Below are 13,746 nucleotides of genomic sequence, written 5' to 3'. Positions count from 1 at the left end.
GAACCAACTTGGCTCTGCTGGTGACAACGTGCCTTGTTCCAGATGGTTCCGGGCCTGTTCTCCTTCGTTAGCATGCTAATTTATTCTGACTCATCGCGAAGCTGCTGCGGGCGGGGCTGGCGCACACCTCCATGCCAGAGCGAGCCCCGGGGGCCACGGTTCCCAGCTGGAGCAGGAGCCCCCCCCCCCCCCCGGGGGCTGTCACCAGCGCCGGGTACACAGAGAGCAGTCGGGGACAAGGCTTCAGCGGCAGCCTGAGCAGGCTGTAATTTCCCCTCCGGCGGCCCTGACATTCTGTGACAGGATCAGGAGGGCAAGGCTGGCGACACAGGCTCTGGGTACATTCACGCTGGAAAGTTCCGGATAGCACACAAATGTGGTTAAAACATAAAGGAGGCATCTGAAACAAAGACCCGAAGCCGAGAGAGCCGGGAGCCTGTCGTGTCTCCTCAGTCAGTGCCGGGCAGGGCCTCCAGGGTGGGCCCAGGCCCCCGGTGACACCCTTGTCCTCTGGTCCCAGGGGTGCCGTTCACCAAGGCCCCTGCCCTGGGACATGCGGGACCCAAGGCGGAGCCGTGCATGCGCCCCCTGTGGACATCTGCCCTGGGACATCTGGTCACCAGCATCGGCCCAGACTCTGCAAGGGGCGCTCAGAGACGCGGGGTGCCCTCTGGGAGCAGCGCTGCAGCTTCGGACAAACCCCAGGCCAGGCCCCCAGCAGTCCGCAGCCCCAGGCCGGGCCCTCCCTGCCTCACCCCACCGCTGCACCCTGGGCACTGCAGGGACTGCCCTCAGGGGTGGCTTGCCACCTCGCCCCACCCCAGGGTCAGCTTCCGGGACACCCAGCCTCTGGCCCAAACTCCCCGAGAGGGCCGCCCTGATCTCTCGGGCCTGGAAGCAGGTATTCATTCAATCCTGGCCCAGGTTTCCAGGTAAAACTCGGTGTTCCCCACAGCTGGCTTCCTGCCCAGACGGCCCCGGCCACCCTCCCACCCAGGGCTGCGGGCTGCCCCCCTCGCCCTTGGGGCTCCCTCCCTCCCAGCCCTCTGTGCCCCTAGGAGACAGAGTGACAAAGTTGCCAGGCAGGAGAGAGCAGGCTTCTGGAATCCCCCAGAGCTCCATCGGCACTGCAGTTTCCTGGCAACGGGGAGGGCCTGTTGGGGGGGGGGGGAGGCTGAGCCAGCCCCGCCCCCACAGGGCCGCCCTCCGTGCTGGCAAGGACTCGGGAAGGTCAGCGTGGAGCAGGTCCTGAGACTCCCCAACTCCTGGGAACGTGATGGAAGCGGAGGGCCGTGTGTGGGGAGGACCCAGGGACAGGGGGGCGTGGGGTGGGGGGGTCAGAGCCCGCTGGTGTCCCCGGTGCTTGGATGACCCCTGAGGCCCAACTCCCCCTGCACTTCCTGCTGGAAACAAGCATGTCCAAACAGGCGGCGCTCCAGGGCTGCCGCTGGGCTGGCTCTGGTCTGTCACCGGCCACCAGCATCCCTCGGGCCCGCAGCGCCCGGCCTTGGGAGTGGCCTGCCCTCGGCTCCAGGAAGGGGACACAGACTGAGCTTTACCGGCTCCATCCACGGGCCCATACACCACAGCCTCCCTCCTCCTGACAACAGGCAGTGGGCCGCGTGGGGGCGGAGGGAGCGGGACCGTCCGCCGCAGGCCGCCCCGCGCGGTCCCAGGTGCTGTGGGGCCCTTAGGAGTCACTGAGGCACCGGCCACTCCCGCTGTCCGCAGGGGACACCGCCCCCAGCTCCCGGCAGGCAGAGGCAGCCCTTAATGTGAGGGAGGGCGGGGCGAGGGCCGCCTGGCTGGGGTGGCAGTCTTGGCGGGACCCCTGTGCCAGGGGACTTCCGAAGCTCGGGGGCTTGGACCTCGGGGCCCTGGTACCGCCGGGCCGGGCCGGGCATGGGACTCGGCGGGGGCACAGGGAGCCATGGAAGGTGCAACACGAGGCATCCTCAGCAAGGTCCTCCCGTACGATCGCCAGCGAGCCGGGGGGATACCTCCTCCTCGCGCGGGGCAGGGGTTGTCACGTCTGGGGTCACCTGCCCTCACCCCGGCCACTGCCTTCCCAACCGCCGGGGAGGCATCCCTGTAACCACTTTGCTAACGCGCCGTAGGCGGCGGACGGGTGCGAGATGCGGGCGCCCGGCCGCCGGGGCCACAGAGCCCGAGACGCCGGAAGTCCGCTCGCAGGGCCTGGAGGAGGCGGCCTCCGCAGGCGCAGGGAAGGGGGAGGCAGCGCGCAGGGGGTAGGCGGGCCCTGGGCCTTTCTCAGGGTGCCTGAGCCGAGCGCCTTGCCGCTCCGGAGCCAGAGCCAGATTGGCCCCAGTCAAGCCATAAGAGTGGGGTTCGGGGAAACCCCACGGGGGCTTCTCGGAGGGGCACACAAGGGGCAGGCCTGGGACACGCGGGGACTCGAGCACAAGGTTTCGGGGGAGTCAGATCAGGGCTCTGTGGCTGCCGTCTGGGCGCTGCGCTCGGGTGACTGGCTCGCATTTACAGCCCCCAGGCCACGTGGCCAAACCCCACAGTCTCACCCGGTTCCTGCAGGAATGTAGGGAGAGACACCACCCCGCTGAGTCTGCACCGGAGCGCACTTCTGCGCAAGCGCAGCCCATCCGCCCAAGTGCACTTACTGCGCAAGCGCCCTGGTGGGCAGATCCGGACGGTTTCCCACTGCTCCAGTCTCAGGCGCGTGCCAGTTTGGCCCACAGAAGTCTGGATTGTTCCACGGTGACCCGGGCCACGTGGGGACCTCCCTGTGCCTGCCAGAGGGTGGGAGATGGGCCCCATTAGGAGGCGTGACCACCTCGCGGGACTGTTTCCAGGGGGCTGGTGGCCTGGGACTTGTCAGGACATCCCTCCTTGTCACCAGATGCCAAGAGACAGGCTCGGGGGCCTTTGTGGGCATGGAAGAAAGGACTCAGTGGAGTGCCCCCAGCTCCACGCGGGGCAAAGCCAAAGCAGACCCCACGGATGGTCTCTGACGACCAGGGCGTCCCTGGAGCCTAACAGGTGAGGCAGACGGGCATTCCATGCAGGTCGCCGCCAGTGGCCCCCCTGGACTGTGGGCCCCTGACAGCGGAACACTGTTTTTCCAAGGTGGCCCACGCTGCCCAGGGTGGGGGGATGTTGTCTGAGCCACCGTGCCATCAACCTGGCTGCGCCCACACTGCCCCGTCACCAAGCAGGTGTCCTCTGTCCCCTTCAGGCATCCGCTGCTGCCCCCCGGGGCCGCCTCCATGGCCAGCTGGAAAGGCGGTTCACCCGGTGGGGGCCCAGCCCCCGGACCGCCCTACACGGGCTCAGGCCTCTGCCAACGTCAGCGAGGGTCCCCACCTGTTGCCTGCTTCCCAGAGCCCCCCGGGGCCTGTTTCCGGCCGTGGACCCAGTGCCCTGTCTCTGGTCTGCTCCGGCCACGCCCCGCCTGTCCCTCGGGGTCTGTGAGCCCCTAAAAGGCTCCAGCAGCACCAAATGAGATTGTCGAAAGCCCATTTAAAGCACATGGTAATTACTTCCAGGGGGTTTTATAGCCCCGCAGAGTCGCGTAGCCACGCCCCGCCGTCCAGGAAGGCAGTATTTCACCGTCAAGGACACGACCCTGGGTATTTACAGACGGTAATGAGACTGTCCACTGCTCAGTGTTGCCATAAATAAGCAGGGAAAGTGCTGAGTTTCACGCAATTCTCCCCGATTGCCTGGAAGGTGTCATTATTTTAATAAAAAAACTAATCAGCCAGCCTCCCAGCATCTCGGGCTTGGTGTTAATTACCGAGGGGCTGGGGGCGGGCAGCCGCGTCCACTGTCACCGGGTGGGGGCTCCTCGTGTTAAAGGAACGAGGAAGAGTGTGCTGGCCATCAAAACAACGGTGATAAAGTGGGATGTCCTTCCGACCCCCGGGACGGACACCGTCACCCCACGGGCCTCCCCTTCAGGGCAGCCACATTCTTGGCTCCCAGGTAGCTGAAGAGGGTACCGGGGCACCGTTTGGCCAGTTCCATGGAAGTAAGGTGCACAGCTGGGCTCCCCAGGAAGTGCGAGGAAAAGGGGAGGACTCGGTTGCCAGGCCCCCTTCCCTCTTTCACCCCCTTCTGTGCTCTGTCCTGCCCTTCCCCCCGCCTGGAGCACAGTTGTGATGCTGGCGGTTGGGCAGCTGTCTTGCACCCACGAGGCTCTGAGCAGGACAGAGCTGCATGAAGAATGGCTGAACAGAAAGACAACGCACCTGCTTTGCTCCGCGCTCCTTGTGACACAAGAGACAGGAAGCCCATTTTGTGAGACCGTCGTTTACTCCCTGGGCACTGCATCCAACAATAATCGTTACTAATTAAAAAACGGGGCACCTGGTGGCTCAGTTGATTAAGCGTCTGACTCTGAGTCAGGTCGTGATCCCACGGTTTGTGGGTTTGAGCCCAGCCTCGGGATCTGTGCTGAGCCGCTTCAGGGTCTGTGTCTCCCTCTCTCTCTGCCCCCGCCCTGCTGGCACTCAGTCTCTCACGCTCTCAATAAAAAACATTAAAAAAATAATAAGGCTACTGGAGAAGTTTTACGTGGACTCATTTCTGCCTGTGCCGTTCCCTGGTTCCTGGGTCCTGCGTCTCCCCGGCACACGGAGGCGGGGCTGGGGGGCTGTCTAACTTGGCTTGGCCAGTGACGTGGGGCAGAAGCGATGTGTCACTTCTGGGAGGCACATTGAGTTGTCAGTCTCTCTGTGTCCCGTTTCGACGAACATGAGAGCAAGTGCTACACGGCAGCCCCCCCGCATCCCCTGCTGGGAGGCAGCCGCCCCGGGAACCTCTCGGACTGTGGGAGGGCGAGGGGCCTGCTTGTCGGCCCCTCACGACGAACACAGGCCGGGAGGCTGGCGGCAACGGTCCAGGCTCTTTATCTTGAAAAGCGAAGAAAAGTTTTCCGTTGAGCAGAGGCCGAGGCTTTCGCTGCAGCTCTGCCCTGAGTTTCAGGACAAAAGAGCGCGTCACCTGGCTCCTGTGGTTAAGGTTCCCGGGGCAAGTATTTGGTGGCACGCCTGGTGGCCGCTGGCCCCACCACCGGCCTCCTGGCCCTGGGGGCGTCTTCCCTCGCGCCGTCCCCGGGCCTCCGAAGGGGGGCCCCCCCCCCCCCCGTGTCCCTGCTTGCGTCTTCATGGACCCTGAGTCAGGGTCACACTGCATGCTAATGGGGTCCCCAGAACCAGCTGCCGATGAGACACTGACCAGGAAGGGTCGGGGAGAGGGATGGCCCCACCGGCGCCCTGAGCTCTGTCCTTTCCCCGGGGTCCCAGGGCTGCAAGGAGGGCCCAACCGCCCCCTCCCTCTGCTGCCAGCCCTCGGGCCATCTCTCCCAGCCCCACCCCTCCCGTTTTCCAGGATGCACCGCCCGGCCCTGCAGACAGAATCCAGGCCCTGTCGAGGCCCTGGGTCCTCAGCCTGTCGCCGGCGGCCCGGTTAGGCTTGGTCCCGAGGCCACCGTGCGGCGTGGAGGGCTGCAACCGAAGGCTCACTGCAGGCCGTGGCAGTTTCCCGCTCCGGTCACAGTGAGAACGGCCGTCCTCCACCGGACAGACGCGCCCCGGCCACCCCGTCCCGCCAGGCCCACGCCCGCTCCCGGTGAGCGGAAGCAGAGATGCTTCTCCAGCGCCACACGGAGCTTTCCAGACACGCCTGCAGATGAGTCATTCAGGGCCCTGGCTGCCCCCTGACACCCCTCCCAGCCCCGCCGGCTCATGTCAGGGTGCCTGCCCCAGACGGGGCCCTTGCAGACGCGCAGCAGCCCAGGGGAGCCATCCTGCCAGGCCAGACGCTTCCACCTGTCCTGGCACGTGCCACCAGGCCCCTCACTGCCAGGGAGAGACAGGGCCGGGGGGCGGGGGGGGGCTAACTTCCGGCCGCCCCAGCCCCCCATTGCAGAACCCCCTACGTCTTCTCCAGCTAGCAGGCCCCCCGCCGACAACAAGGCCAAGCAGCAGCTGATGGAGCCTCCGAGGGGTCGGCTGATGGAACTGGTGGTAGAAAATCTACTTGTAATAAAACTGTTCATAAAAGTGAAATGTCATTTAAAGGCTCCACTTCCTCGGGGAAACAGTATTTATGTCCCGTGTGCCTTAGAGAGCAGGCCCCTCTCCGCTCGCCGTCCGCCAGGGCCCGGCGTGGGGTGAGGGGCCCAGGGTCTCCACAGGCACCCTGCCTGGGGGGGGTCTCTGTGAAGCTGCCGTTTAGAGCTGCCCCTCCCCCCCCAGCGCAGCCACGGGCACCAGTGGGATGGGACCCAAACAGCGAGGGGCCTCCCGGCTCATGTGGAAGGACGCAGGAAATGAAGCCCTCTGCCCCCGCCTGCCCCCCGCCTGCCGCCCGCCTGCCCCCCAGCCATTTCTTCACTCACTTTGAGCAGAGTGTGTGCTACACGCACCCGGGCAGGTGTGCAGCACAATAAACCCTGGCATTCATTTCACGGGGGTCGTGGGGAGCCACAGGGGGTCGCAGGGGTCATGGGGAGCCAGTGGAGGTCACGGTGGCCACGGGGGGTCACGGGAGGTCACGGGGTTGTGGGGAGCCACGGGGGGCCACGGGGGGCCACGGGGGGTCAGAGGGGCCGTGGGGAGCCACGGGGGTGTCACGGGGGCCTGGGGAGCCATGGGGGTGTCACAGGGTTTGTGGGGAGCCACAGGGGGGGTCACGGGGGCCTGGGGAGCCACGGGGGAGTTACGGGGGCCTGGGGAGCCACCAGGCCAGCAGGTGGCAGTGGGGACAGAGAAGCCAGGGTCTGCCGTCAGCTCCTGGGTCTGAGGCTAATTTCTCACCGAGTCTGGACTCAGGGGTCTGATGACACGAGATGCGGGGGCGGCCCCGGCGCAGAGTAAAGGGTCACCCATGTGATAGAGCCTGGAGATGTCACAAGCCTTCCTAGCACACGTGGCCAGGACGCTGAGTGGCTTCCCATGTGGCCTGGGCTTGCTCACAGCGTGGGAGCCGGACTCCGAGGGGAAAGGTGACCTGATTGGCCGACACGTCCCACAGCGTCATTTCCCCACATTCTGGTCACCTGCCCAGACCCACCGAGACCCACCAAGACCGGCCCTATTCGGGGAGGAAAGTAGGCTGCCCTGGGGGCAGGGAGCACCTGCACGGGCTTTAGGGAAGCCAGTGACCCTCACCCAGCTGTGTCTCTCTGTCTCTGTCTGTTTCTGTCTCTCTATGTCTGTCTTTATCTCTGTTCTCTGTCTCTGTGTGTGTGTCTCTCTCTCTCTCCCCCCCACCCCAGGGTCACAGCTGTCGCGTCACAGGCAGTCCTGGGGAGAAGCCTCCGTGACAAGGAACCTGTGTCCCCGGCCAACAGACCCGGGGGACACGAGGCCACCAGAAGGCACATGAGGGAGCCTGGAAGGGGCGCCCGGTGGAGCCCTCAGGGGCCCACAGCCCCGCTGACCCCTGACCGCAGGCTGCGCCCCGGTTCCCGGGCGTGGACGCGGCGAGCGGGTGCTGGCATCAGAGGCCGAGCGTGGGGCCAGGGGCCTGGCGGCAGGAACGACCCCGTCCTTGTGGTTTGGGGGCACAGGGGCCACTCCGACGTTGTTGTTCTAAGCGTCTGCGTTGATTCAAGACACTTACAGGTGCGCTGACACACCGGGCTTTCCTCCCGCCAGCCCAGGTGCGGGGCTGGGGGTTCAGGGAGTCCGAGGTAAGCCCGGGGTTGAGGCTGGGGGTGCACGCGGAGCCCCCGGCTAGGCCGCTCACCCCGGTGGTGCACTCCCTGCTCACACGTGGACCCACAGGCAGGTCCCACCCTGGGGTGTGCACAGACCAGCCCCGCCACTGCCACCCTCCCCCACGCAGTCTCCCTCGGGCCCTGTGGGCAGCCCTGGCCCTTAGGTCCCCAAGTCAGCCAGCTGGAGGTCAGGGTGCCGTAGGAGGGCAGGGGGGCGCCCTGAGTTTGGAGGTGGGAAGGCCCCATAGCTGCTCTGTCCTCAAGACTGCGCCCCTCCACGGTGAGGGGGACCCAGAAGTGGGGCCACCTCTGTGCGCTCCCCTCTGTCCTTCCTGCGCATGACCATCCCCTGGCTATGCCTCCTCCGTCCGGCAGCCTCCTGCCTTCCTCCCTCCTGTGGGGAGCTGGCGGCCAGGACTCGGGGCTGGACACTCAGGCAGAGCCGCCAGCTCAGCCCCGGTGGCCCCTGTCGCCCCCCGCACACGCCCCCGTGGCCAGGACTGCATTCCTGCACCGCTCGGGCACCACCAGCTCCCCAGCCACTGTGGGGTCCCCGACCCCTCATACCACAGTCAGGGCAGGACGCCCCTGGAGGCAGAGCCGAGGGGCCCCCCTGCCAAGCCCTGGAGGGCCGACCTGCTGTCCCGCTGCAGCACCGGGAGTGGCTTTGAGAGCCACACTCTGCGCCCCCTCCCGTCTGGTCAAGGAGGCAGCCGCACTGGGCATCGTGCCTACCCACCTTGGGCTCCCACCTGCCCAGCCCACAGCACCCCTACAAGCCCTCCCCCACCGCACAGGCATGAAAACCACGTGGGGACCGCCCGCGTGTGCCGCCCTGGGCCCACGAGTGCTGGGTCCCCACTGCCCCGCTGTCTCCTCAAACGGGAACCGTCTGCAGAGGTGGACAGGCAAGGGACAGCGGCCCCGGCGCGGGTGTCTGTGAGCCGGCGGGCAGGGGCCCAGACCTCCAGGAGCCCCGAGCCCCTGCACCGGGTCTGCCTGGGTCCATCCTGGGCATACAGGCTGGGCACCGCTGAGCAGAAGAACCAGATTCCCGGCCCCTCCAGGCCTCACCTGGCGGTGCTCGGGCCCCGCCCGCAACCTGTCCCCTTCCTGGCTAGTCCAACGGCAGACTTTCAATGTCATCATAATTTAGAAGGCAGCTGGAACACAGGATATTTTTAATAAAAATTAGGTGCAAGCAGATACAGGGGATTAATAGTTGTATTATGATTTTACAGTCTGCACATACAGCGGCCTAGGAGACAATCAGGGAGCAGAGCCATTTCAGGCAGATAAAATGGGGCATTTATTTTTAATGGAAAGAGAATTTCAGGACTCACCCAGCCGTGGAGAGAGAGCGGCTGATGGGCCTCACCGGCTGGAACAAAGGGGAAGCTGGGGGAGTGGCGGCCTCTCCGGGGACCCCCCCGCAGGCCGGGAGAGGCCCGAGGCTGCGAGCACAGGATGGGGCTCTTCAGCCCCAAATCGGAGGGGTCTGGGATGAGCCTTGCATCTCCATCTGCCCAGCGAGGAGTGGGTGAGCTCCTCAGAGAAGCGGGTGCCCCTCGGAGCCCAAGGGAGGCTGTCATCGAAGCCGTGACCCACAGTCACCTCTGCTGTTTGCTCAAGGAGCCAGCACCTATTGAGCACCTACTGTCTTCCCCAAACTCACAGCCAGGCCTTAAATTCACCCAACCCTACTGGCAGCCTGGGCCTGCCTCAGCCAGGGGTCTGGCCCCAGCTCAGGCCTGGGGATGTCCTCCCCCCGAAGCTCCCCCAGCAGAAGCCACGTCTTTCAGGAACCAGCCGGCGGCGTCACACTCAGAGCCTTGGCTGGAAGGGACCGGGCGGGAGCGGCAGCCGCCAGGAGCCCCCAGGCATCATTGGAGGCCGCAGCGGGCCTGGTGGGGGCCGCGAGGGGGCGGAGCCGCGAGGGGGCGGAGCTCTGGAGACCTAGAGCCGGAAGAAGGGACCCGAGTGCCTGCGGCTGCACTGCCTTCCCGCCTGTTCCGTCCAGGAGCCCGGGGGCAGCCGCCCTTCCGGATGTGGACGGCCTCCCCGCCTCTACCCACCCGCTGGCTTCCACGGGGCTCACGGGACCCCCAGGCCACGCCCGTCCCCACCATCCCTGATGGGACGCGGGATGGCCTCCAAAGACGGGCTCGGCGCCAGCTGGGTGGGAACCCCCAGCGGGACCAGGCGGGGGGCGGTCCTCGGGGATCCACTGTGGTCCGGGGATCCAGGGCTGGGAAGGAGCAGGGCCCCTCCGTGGTCACCCCGACGCACCCTCAGGAGCCTCGCTGCCTGGTCCGGAAACCAGTCGGCCACGGACCTCCGAGCCTGCGAGGACGCGCCCGCAGCAGCCAGCACCCCCAGGCCCTCAGGCTGCTCCCCCAGCCCAAAGGGCGCCAGGCCTGTCTTAGGACCAGCCTCCGAGGACTCGGATGAAACAGCCCACAAAGCCTAGATCATGTCAACAGCGGAGTGCGGCCCTGCGGGCCCCAGCACTAGGACCCCCAGGGCGCACAGGGCAGCGGGCGTGGGGGGGCACGGAGGGAGGACCCATCCATCCAGCGATCCAGGGAAACAGAGGAAGCCGGGAGCGGGCACCAGCCGAGACCCCGGTACCAGGGCCCCGGAACGGGGAGGCGCATGGAGTGCCCACTTTCTAAATCACACAAATTAATTTAGAAATCAGAGCGGCTCCCGCAGCTCGAATGCAGATTTCAAAACAGCTTAACAAATTACCAGACCCCCTTTAAGAAGACAAATTATGCGGCTCCTCCAGCGCCTGCCTGGTTAATTATGCATGCGGTTGTGTGGGGCCTGGTTAAATATTCAGCAGCCGTGGGTCTGCTTGTGACTCAGGCCTCAGCTCTGTGCGGGGCCGGGCACTCTGCCCCACGTGCGCAGGCTCCAGGCACCCCGGGCCCCACAGAGGCCCCCACTCCCGGGCCCTGAGGCCTATGGGTAACCTTGTCCAGTGAGAGGCGCCAGCCCTTCCCAGCCTCTCCACACCTTCCCCCCAACCAGCACCTGTGTCCCCCACGAGGAGTGTCCCCCACAAGGAGACAGGGTCCCCTGCCTGCAGTGGTGTCTTCCCCACCCTGAGTATCAGGAGGAGCGCCGGAAGCAGGCCCCACAGGTGCGCGCTGCTTTTCCTGGGGGAGGGTTGTGGTGTTCTGCACGCAGGGGGTGCCCCTGCTCTAGCCGCACTCCCAGAGTCCCAGCTTACCCCGTGGACCCCCAGGCCGTTGCTGGGTCAGCACCCCCACTTGAGAATCTTTGAATCAGAGCTAGAGGCACACCACCAAAGTGGCCTGACCTGGATGGAAGACACGATGCCCTCCTCCAGGCCTTGGCCTTGAACACCGGCGGGCCGCAGCTCCCAGAGGGAGAAAGGCCCCACATGAGTGTGTGCATACACCCACGGACACACACCTACATGTGCACACACACGTGCACACCCACATGGAGGCCCCAGGAGCCGCTGACAGAAGCACCGTCTTGTGGCTCCTCTCTGGAACCCAGGCGGGAGCCACGGACAAGCAGGGTTCATCTGAGCTAGGGCCAGAGAGGGAGGGGGGCTCCCTCGGGGTCTCCCAGAGAGCTGGCAGCCGGCCTGCACCAGGGCTCCCCTGAGGGCTGGACTGAGCAGTCCATGAAGGTGCAGGCCCCCAGCAGGGTCCGTGCCCCTGCCACACAGGGGGCCCCAGCGGGGTCCATGGCCCTGCCACACAGGGGACCCCAGCAGGGTCCATGGCTCTGCCACACGGAGGCCCCAGTGGGGTCCGTGCCCCTGCCACACGGGGGACCCCAGCGGGGTCTATGCCCCTGCCACACGGGGGGCCCCAGCGCCCCACAGCCTGGTCTCCCAGCGGCGGGGCCCAGGCCCGTCTTCCCCCTCCCCTCGCTGCAGCCCAGCCCTCCACTTCCAAGGGGTCAGGGCAGGGTGGGCACAGCCGTGTCCTAACTGGGACCAATGTGTCAAGATTCAGAGGATCCCTTGTTTGCATCCGGGTCCGGCCTCACCAGGAAACGGGAATGCTGGGCGGCAGGACACCTGCATCCCCGCCCAGCACTGTGGACCTCGGGACACACAGGTGCAGCCCACGAATCAGGGGCACATAGTGACAGACGGCTCTGGGGGCTAAGGCCACGACTGGTCCACCCAGTCCCAGCCAGGGTCCCCACCTCGTGTCCCGCACAGCACCCTGAGGCAGAGACAGCCCAGATCCCTTCCCCGCCCCCCGCCCAGCCGAAGCCTCCGAGGGACGGGCCTGATCCAAGACTGCTTCCCACTCTGCCCCCCCCCAGTCTAGGTGCCCGAGCCTGCCCGCCCACGCCCCACCCCGGGCACCTCTGGGAGCCCTGAGCAGCCCGGGGTCGGATAGGACAGCCTTGGCTTTCTCAGCACGGAAAAGACACAATGAGTATCTCCGGAGGGGGCGCAGGGCCGGGCGCAGAGGGGCTGCAGGGCGGAGGCTCGCCCTCCACGCCGCCGCGTGCCTTTGCGCTCACTTTGGAAACTGTCAGTTCAGCAGTCTGGCTAACTACCTGCTCGGCGGTGGCCTTAAAACTGTCCACACTCATAAATCACCCCAGGATTTAAATAAGCGCCGGTGGCAGGTAATTTTTCAGAACTCCCCCGCACTCACGCACAGGACCGTGGGTGGAGTGGACAGAAAACGAATTAAGACAGGGCTGAGGGCGGCGGCGCTTCTGAAGGAAGCTGGGGCGCTTGTGAGCAGGCGAGGGGGCCGAGGGGGCCTTCGGAGTCAGAGGCCGTCCCTCCAGGCTCTTCTCCCGCCCAGGCCCCGCCCCGCGGCGAGGAGGCCCCCAGCTCGCAGCCCGCCCACTCAGAACGCCTCCCCTCCCTCGGGGTGTCTGGTCAACCCTTACTTAAGGCAAGGAGGTGGTCCTAGGGGACCAGGCCCTGAGCAGAGGAATGGGCCCCACAGGCGTGGTCTCTGCCCCCACAGGCGTGGTCTCTGCCCCCACACAGTCGCCAGGCCTTGGTCCCAAGATTGTACCCAGGAGGGGGAAGTGAGAGGATCAAATGCCTCCTTGGAACATTTTCCAAGACCATCTGCACCCCACAGCAGGGGTGTGGCCCTCCATGTCTGCACCCCTGCTCCGATGCTCCCTCCTTCATGCAGCAGACTCTCAGGCTCCTGCCTGAGGTCAGAGTCTACACTCGTGATCTGAAGTCAGGACTCCACGTAAGCTGGGAATAGGCTGGGGTTCAGGCCAAGTGTAGCCGGGGACCAGGGCTCAGTGTATGCAGGGACCAGGGCTCAGTGTGGGCTGGGACCAGGGCCAGTGTGTGCTGGGATCAGGGCTCAGTGTGGGCTGAAACCAGGGATCAGTTTGTGCTGGGGTCAGGACTCAGTGTGTGCAGGGACCACAGTTCAGTGTGTGCAGGGACCAGGGCCAGTGTGGGCTGGGATCAGGGCTCAGTGTGGGCTGGGATCAGGGCTCAGTCAAGTCTGAGGCACAGGCTCAGAGAGGGGGTCTGATCCTCCTGGTCTCACAGCCAGTGGCAGAAATGCTGGTGGACCCACCGTGCTGCTGCCCCACTTGTGGACAGTGGAACTTGGCGGAACCTGCCATCTGACCATGGGTCATCCCTCCCCCCTTTCAGCCCTAAGGGTCTGCAGACCACGAGGAAGGCAAAAGCCACCCACCTCCCTGTATCCTGAGTCCGGATTGCGGGTCCTTCTGAGCTCCCCAGACCCTGGTTGATGAAGGGTCGGCCAGAGCTCACTGACCACACGGGATGATTCTGGTGGACTGTGGTCACTGCCAGAGACACGCACTTCTCCCCTTGCCCAGATGGAGAAGGCCTCCTGCCGGGTCCAGGCTGCCCCCCACCAAGTGGGGAAGAGATCAGGGGTCCTCCTGCCGGGTCCAGGCTGCCACCCCTCGAGTGGGGAAGAGATCGGGGGTCCTCCTGCCGGGTCCAGGCTGCCCACCCCTCCCGAGCGGCTCCCCAACGAAGCTTGTTCCCAGGGTGGCCCTGGGGGACCTTGTAAAACTCC

At 65.7% G+C, this 13,746-nt stretch overlaps 1 long non-coding RNA gene across 3 annotated transcripts; it reads left to right on the top strand.

Annotated features, from left to right (window-relative positions):
• The first annotated feature begins 1,150 nt into the window (after positions 1–1,150).
• LOC115302515 lies at positions 1,151–3,742 on the top strand. Of its 3 annotated transcripts, none has more exons than XR_003913512.1 (4): positions 1,151–1,245; positions 2,559–2,775; positions 2,876–3,015; positions 3,212–3,742. It is a non-coding gene; the product is annotated as an uncharacterized LOC115302515 (long non-coding RNA). The 3 variants fall into 3 exon arrangements; XR_003913511.1 differs by having other exon boundaries at positions 2,551–2,733; XR_003913510.1 differs by having other exon boundaries at positions 2,551–2,775.
• The last annotated feature ends 10,004 nt before the right edge of the window (positions 3,743–13,746 follow it).

This window comes from Suricata suricatta, chromosome 9 (assembly GCF_006229205.1).
Source record: "Suricata suricatta isolate VVHF042 chromosome 9, meerkat_22Aug2017_6uvM2_HiC, whole genome shotgun sequence".
NCBI classification, from domain to species: Eukaryota; Metazoa; Chordata; class Mammalia; order Carnivora; family Herpestidae; genus Suricata; species Suricata suricatta.
The sequence above is the reverse complement of the archived record's forward strand: the minus strand, read 5'-3'. Positions and strand labels throughout refer to the sequence as shown.